Source organism: Nanorana parkeri, unplaced genomic scaffold (genome assembly GCF_000935625.1).
Source record: "Nanorana parkeri isolate BGI_ZX_2015 unplaced genomic scaffold, ASM93562v1 scaffold2077, whole genome shotgun sequence".
Lineage (NCBI taxonomy): Eukaryota > Metazoa > Chordata > Amphibia > Anura > Dicroglossidae > Nanorana > Nanorana parkeri.
Window position 1 is genome coordinate 2071 of NW_017308345.1, and position 8071 is coordinate 10141.

The following is an 8071-nucleotide window of genomic DNA, read 5'->3' on the forward strand; positions in this document are numbered from 1 at the left end:
GGAGACGAGGGGAGACGCAAGGTAAGTCTATGGACGCGTGCACCCGCATGCAGACACCGTGGGACAGGAAGTGCCAGCAAGCTCAGAGGAGTCAGCGCTGGATCGGAGAGCCGCCGCAGCGCTGGAGGGACAGAGGAAAACATCAGGAAAGAAGAAGAAGATCGGATTAAGAGACATCATTTAAGGTGAGTGCTGATATAAACATTGGGGGGAGGGAAACATTTTTTTTACTTTAATGTCACTTTAACATGTACACCTGAAGGGATGTGGGGATGTCCTCTTTGATAAAACATTGGCGTCTGCTCCAGCCTTCACCGATGTTTTATCAAACAGGACATCCCCGGAATCCCTTTAGACGGGCCCTTCTCATGCATGGCATCAGGGAGATGTCCCGGCCGGGCCCAGCCGTGCCCCGGGCCCCATAGCGGCCGCCTGGGTCGCTATGGTGATTGTTACGCCACTGCCAGCCTGCTGTTACGCCACTGCCAGCCTGCTATTAGCTATCGCAAATTGAAATAGCCAATAGCAGCCTAGCTATTCATTCCCAAGCAGTCTGTTGGATTTTGTATTTGTTTTTTTTCAACTTTGACTGCGGTCGCGGCCTTGCTGTAAAAAAAAACAAACACAGATAGCAGGGAAATGTTTACTCGGTATCGGTGCATCCCTAATTCATTTGATACAACACATGACTGTTGTAACGCACAGCAGGTAACATGGTCACAATAAATGCCCTAAGAAATATATACATCCAACGTGGGTCCTGTCTATTAAACCGGCATTTCATGCTGTGCAGTAATATGTTGGTGGTCACAACCACATCATCTGGGAATCATAATACAGTTCAGCAAATCTGTGCTGAACCACCATGAGACACTTCTACACCCCTCCGCACATTACTTAGACCCTTTGATTGGTCAAAACATTTCTTTATCCGCCCTTTTCAGGGTCCTGAAGGGCCGTCCCTATCGTATATGCCAGATGAGACAGTAGAGCAGGGAGGGGGTGGTAAGGGAAGCAGTTGTGCTGCAGTGTTTTGTGGCAGGTGCAGTGGGAAAAGCAGAAATGGTGGTAAAGAGCCGTGCTATGAGCAGCTCTCTGCCCGGTCCCACCCAGATCACTGATGTCACTGGTTGCCAGGACCTTGGTGGGACGCCGCTCTGAGCATCCCACTCAGCTCCCTGGCAAACAATGATGTCAGTAGCTCACTACTACTACAGCAAGAAGCTGACAGAGCGTCACGGGTTTTTATGATCTCTTAGCACCCTGGGATGCTGTGGTCTCCCCAGCTTTTGTTTGTGTTGATAAAGGTTTAACGGCCGTTTTATTCCTTTCCAGTGACGATCACTCTCAGTCTGCTGGCATTTAGATTGTTGTGCCGTGACCATAAGAACCGAAGTGCAGGGTGAATGTGCCATCGCCACACCCTTGGTTTCAGATTGTGAAAGAATTTCTATTTGTCAGCTATGTTATCTATTCTTACTCGCTGTGAGTCACTCTCTCTCTCTATATATATATATATATATCTCTATACTGTAGATGGAATCCTTACCTATCAAACCTGAAAGACAAGGAGACACACCGAGAGAAACATCACCTGAGCTCCCTACATAGGACAGGTACACAGCATGAAGAATGGGTTGTGGACAGACAGCCGTGCTCCTCTCCCTTCTATATTACACAGGTCAGTCTAATCTCATTTGTTTCCATTCATTAGAGAAGCATTGATTGTAATATTTCGGGTGTTACTGGACAATTCAGTTTAGTTCTATGCAGGGCCGTCTTTAATATTGATTGGACCCCGGGCAAACATTTTCTTGGGCCCCCCACCATGCCCCCCATGCAATATTGCCCGCTATATGCTGACAGAGCAGAGCCACGCTGCAGCTGGGATGCATCCAAAAAATATTGTCCAGATCCACCCCACCACCTGATTGACAGCTGACTCTACCTCTCTAGAGGTTGTGTCCGCCCCATCCATCCCTCCAGTCAGCGTTGGAGGATCAGAGAGGGGAGGGGGGGTATTCCTGCGAGGAGCCTTGACGGGCAGTCACCGCTCTCTGCAGAGAGAGTGAGTGCAGAAACTGAGTGATCAGCGATATGTGATCGCTCAATTCTCAATCAAGAGAGCCAACCTGTGGCAGCTTCAGTAACTAGGGGGAAGTGCGCATTTCACTCTCCCCATAATTCTACTTTCATGGTAAATGTGGATAATTCGCCACCTACAACTTCCACTACTGCATAGACTAGCAACAATAATAATAATGACACGTGAGCATGTCCCCTGGTGTCTTTATTATTGTTATTATGTCCCCTGGTGTCTTTATTATTATTATTATGTCCCCCTGGTGTCATTATGTTTATTATGTCCTCTGGATGTCCCCGTGTCATTATTATGTCCCCTGGTATCATTATTATTATGTCCACTGTAGTCATTATTATTATTATCATTATTATGTCCCCTGGAGTCATTATTATTATTATTTTCCCTGGTGTCATTATTATTATTATGTCCCCTGGTGTCATTATTATTATTATGTCCCCTGGTGTCATTATTATTATTATGTCCCCTGGTGTCATTATTATTATTATTATGTCCCCTGGAGTAATTATTATTATTATGTCCCCCCCAGTGTTATTATTATTATTATGTCCCCCTGGTGTTATTATTATTATTATTATTATACCGCTCTGAGCATCCCACTCAGCTCCCTGGCAAACAATGATGTCAGTAGCTCACTACTACTACAGCAAGAAGCTGACAGAGCGTCACGGGTTTTTATGATCTCTTAGCACCCTGGGATGCTGTGGTCTCCCCAGCTTTTGTTTGTGTTGATAAAGGTTTAACGGCCGTTTTATTCCTTTCCAGTGACGATCACTCTCAGTCTGCTGGCATTTAGATTGTTGTGCCGTGACCATAAGAACCGAAGTGCAGGGTGAATGTGCCATCGCCACACCCTTGGTTTCAGATTGTGAAAGAATTTCTATTTGTCAGCTATGTTATCTATTCTTACTCGCTGTGAGTCACTCTCTCTCTCTATATATATATATATATATCTCTATACTGTAGATGGAATCCTTACCTATCAAACCTGAAAGACAAGGAGACACACCGAGAGAAACATCACCTGAGCTCCCTACATAGGACAGGTACACAGCATGAAGAATGGGTTGTGGACAGACAGCCGTGCTCCTCTCCCTTCTATATTACACAGGTCAGTCTAATCTCATTTGTTTCCATTCATTAGAGAAGCATTGATTGTAATATTTCGGGTGTTACTGGACAATTCAGTTTAGTTCTATGCAGGGCCGTCTTTAATATTGATTGGACCCCGGGCAAACATTTTCTTGGGCCCCCCACCATGCCCCCCATGCAATATTGCCCGCTATATGCTGACAGAGCAGAGCCACGCTGCAGCTGGGATGCATCCAAAAAATATTGTCCAGATCCACCCCACCACCTGATTGACAGCTGACTCTACCTCTCTAGAGGTTGTGTCCGCCCCATCCATCCCTCCAGTCAGCGTTGGAGGATCAGAGAGGGGAGGGGGGGGGGATTCCTGCGAGGAGCCGTGACGGACAGTCACCGCTCTCTGCAGAGAGAGTGAGTGCAGAAACTGAGTGATCAGCGATATGTGATCGCTCAGTTCTCAATCAAGAGAGCCAACCTGTGGCAGCTTCAGTAACTAGGGGGAAGTGCGCATTTCACTCTCCCCATAATTCTACTTTCATGGTAAATGTGGATAATTCGCCACCTACAACTTCCACTACTGCATAGACTAGCAACAATAATAATAATGACACGTGAGCATGTCCCCTGGTGTCTTTATTATTGTTATTATGTCCCCTGGTGTCTTTATTATTATTATTATGTCCCCCTGGTGTCATTATGTTTATTATGTCCTCTGGATGTCCCCGTGTCATTATTATGTCCCCTGGTATCATTATTATTATGTCCACTGTAGTCATTATTATTATTATCATTATTATGTCCCCTGGAGTCATTATTATTATTATTTTCCCTGGTGTCATTATTATTATTATGTCCCCTGGTGTCATTATTATTATTATGTCCCCTGGTGTCATTATTATTATTATGTCCCCTGGTGTCATTATTATTATTATTATGTCCCCTGGAGTAATTATTATTATTATGTCCCCCCCAGTGTTATTATTATTATTATGTCCCCCTGGTACTCTCTCTCTCTCTCTCTCTCTCTCTCTCTCTCTCTCCAGGACGCTGCAACGCAATAAACTCAGGGCCATGGACCAGGGTTTGGTGGCAAGGAAAGGTAGGGATTAGAAAAAGGAAAGTCAGAAAAAAGGAACGGGATGTACCTTTGGTCTGCTATAGCTCGCGGGTAGCCAAAGTGATGATCATGTGAGCTTTCAGGTGGTCATAGAAGACAAACATTCTCCACTCGCTCTCCAGTTTATCTGGGTGGTACGGACAGGAATAGCAATAAAACAATTTGCCACTGTAAACAATAGATCCCTACACTGGATTGCGATGGATCCAGGGGGCCCAGATGGAATAATACTTAGAATATCTGTCCTTACTTGTGGCTAGCCATTCCTCGGAAACCTGGATACCCGATACCTGTCCGCTCCACTCCTCCACCGTGGGGACCGATGTCTTCTTCCAGTAGCGGGGGATCACGCGTTTGGCCGGGTTTAGGAGATGGGGCTGGATTAATGTTTACCTATTTAATAGACATTTCATATTAATTCTTGGAATATGTCACATATGTCACAGATAGAACTTGTGCAGGAGGGAAAACATGACCAAGCGGACTTCTCTCCTGGACTCACCCTACCAGATGCTTTTTTGTCCGGTGGAATCCGTTTGGCTGCATACTTGAATCCGCGTGCTGACATATGGATTCATATGTGTGAGCCAACTGGGTAGAGATGAACAGCCACAGCCAGAGCCGTACCGTCGCCCCCCTGGTTGTTAGGCCACTGTCCACTGCACCAACATGTACTTTCTGTCACTGCGCCAATGCTCACTCTCTGACATGCCATCATTACATTGACATTTACTCCTGTACTCACCACTACTGCACAAATACGCACTCCTACACCCACCTGCCCCGCATTACCTCACTCTCTGCCATTGCAACATAGACATGTACAGTATCTGTATTCATCCCATTGAACCAACAGACTGACTTTAGTTAGCTCTACTTTTAACTAGCCAAGAAAGAGTTACAATTTGTGTTGGGTTTTTATTTCTGTCTTAGACAATTTGGAGGGAGATTTTTCCTTGGCGTTCCTTTTCTTCCTGTAAGTGAAACAGAGGACAGGGATGAGCGAATTGGACAGGATTCTGGGCGGTTCCTGAGGTCCATTGATTTGCTCGCCTGGACCAGCCTCCAGATATATTGGTTCTTCATTTGCGCTGACTTTGAAGACAAGAGGAAGACAAAAGTATACAAAATATATATATATTTATTAATTAAACATCAGTGCAGAATAATAATTAAATATAATTGGTAACTAACAAAGAATATGGATCAGATAATATCAATCAATTTGATATCACAGGTAATGCGTAAAATGTAACCACAGGATATTATTCAACATATAAATGTAACCAAATGAAAATGACTTTGTAAATGCAATGGGTATCTTCTCAGTATCTCACAGAATAAGAAAACAAAAGGTTCAGAATTGACAAGTGACTTCTCCCAGCACAGATATTCATAAACTCAAACTTTTACCAGCGCATGGGCGATATTTATCCCATCATGCACAGGGCTGGCAATAAGCCAAGACCATTCAAAGTAGAGAAATGAAAGAAGTCAGCGGTCAATGCTCAGAAACCAGGGATGGTCAGGTTCTCTTTAGTTCAGTTTCCTTGGACAGCCGTCCTCAGCTTCCGACCTATCCCCTTTGCATGTATTTGCTTACTACCTACTTCGTGTTGGAATTCTGCTTCTGGATCACCTCTTGGCTCCGGCCACTCCCTATATCTCCCCTGTAAAGTGGGCTTGGTTTGGTCTTCCACGTGATTATTGACGTGAACCATGACGTCAGATATACCATTTTTACCCTATACCTTTCCCTCACAATCACCACCAGGGGGCACTATTGTTCTATATAAAAGTTGGGAGCATTTCATTTAATTTTACTATATTCTAAAGATTGATTAGAAAGATAACCTCTGACTTAAGCTATGGACAACCCATAAAGATAGTCATGAATAACATCTCATGACAACCTCTTGTCCGACTTTTAGGGGTCTATTCACGAAGCTGCCGAAGGATCTGGCCGTAGCTTCGGCCGATCCTTCGGCTAGCTTCGGCCCCGGGACCCCTTCAGTTCAGTAGAACCGAAGGGGTGCTGTACGGGCTATTCACAATAGCCCGTACAAACCCCTTAGTCTACTTCTTCGATTTACAACCTTAAGATAATCTAAGCCAAGACACTTAACAATCCTTCTCCAAATACTTTAACAGTGAGGTAATTAGTTTCAGGACCCAGTGGTTTTTCATACATTATAAGAAAATAATATGCATTGGCATGTACCACCTAATGCTTTGCACTTAAAATATAGAAAACCCCATTATTAGTAATACACACTAATATATTTCAATGGGTACACTCAAACAATATATAATAAATATAGTTTGGATATTATAAAAGTATATGTATCAAATTTTACTTGAAATTAGTCAATAACATAAGCATACAGATGCTGTATATAATATAATAATATAATAACATTATTGCTAATTATTATCACTGCAATTAATAGTAATGTTTCATAAACAACTTTAAGATAAACCCCATGTTCTATTCATTGAGAGAGGGAGAGAAAAAAAAACTTTAAACATTCAAGTCTCTTGTACATTGTCTTTTTTTTTTTTTTTTGAGCATGTACATTTTTATTGGGTTATAATGAGAAATGAGGTCATACATACAACCTGAGTCACTCAGGGATACATAATGGTTACATTGGTAAGAAAATGAGGTTACATTGTCGTAGGTACAGGAACCTGGACCACAAGACGATGCATATATTACAAGGTAACTTAGTGGAATAACATGGAGTACAAACATCAAAACTCAACTGAGCCGAACTAACCAATAAACCGAGGTTGTGAAGATATGTGTGATTGTCAAGAAGACTGTTTGGGGGGGGTATCTAGGGTATCTAGGGCTAGGACTTCTTTGCGCAGTGGGATGTTATAGAAAAACATTTTATAAGAATGCAAATGATCAGTGTATTGAGATTATAGTCAGTGTCATGGATTGCTTAATGTACGGGTCTACCAAGATTGAGCGACGGGGGTCATGTGTGAGATGATTCCTGTGTGAACTAGTATGTTAGGGGAGAATGTTAAAGGACATCTAGGGGTCCCAGGTACATTGTCTTTAGTAGAGGCATGAAGGTCATCAATCAAGACCTACTTAGGCTGGCACCATCCCTAACTGATGTGCGTCTGAGACCCCCACAATTTACAATCTGAGATTATTTATGCTAAAATTCCTAACTCCTTCTCTGTGAAAGTCTCTGTGCAAGAAGAATGAACTCAAGTTAACCTATGCACGCAGACAAAATGGCTACCAGTATGCCCATTTACAAATCTGTAAAATAACATGTATAGGCCTATGAAATTGATTCCTTTCTGCCCAATAGTTCTGACAATGTAGTGTGATGATTGATGATGTAGTGTGATGATGATGATGATGATGTAGTGTGATGATGATGTAGTGTGATGATGATACCATTTACAAATCTGTAAAATAACATGTATAGGCCTATGAAATTGATTCCTTTCTGCCCAATAGTTCTGACAATGTAGTGTGATGATTGATGATGTAGTGTGATGATGATGATGATGATGTAGTGTGATGATGATGTAGTGTGATGATGATGTAGTGTGATGATGATGTAGTGTGATGATGATGTAGTGTGATGATGATGTAGTGTGATGATTGATGATGTAGTGTGATGATTGATGATGTAGTGTGATGATTGATGATGTAGTGTGATGATGTAGTGTGATGATTGATGATGTAGTGTGATGATGATGTAGTGTGATGATTGATGATGTAGTGTGATGAT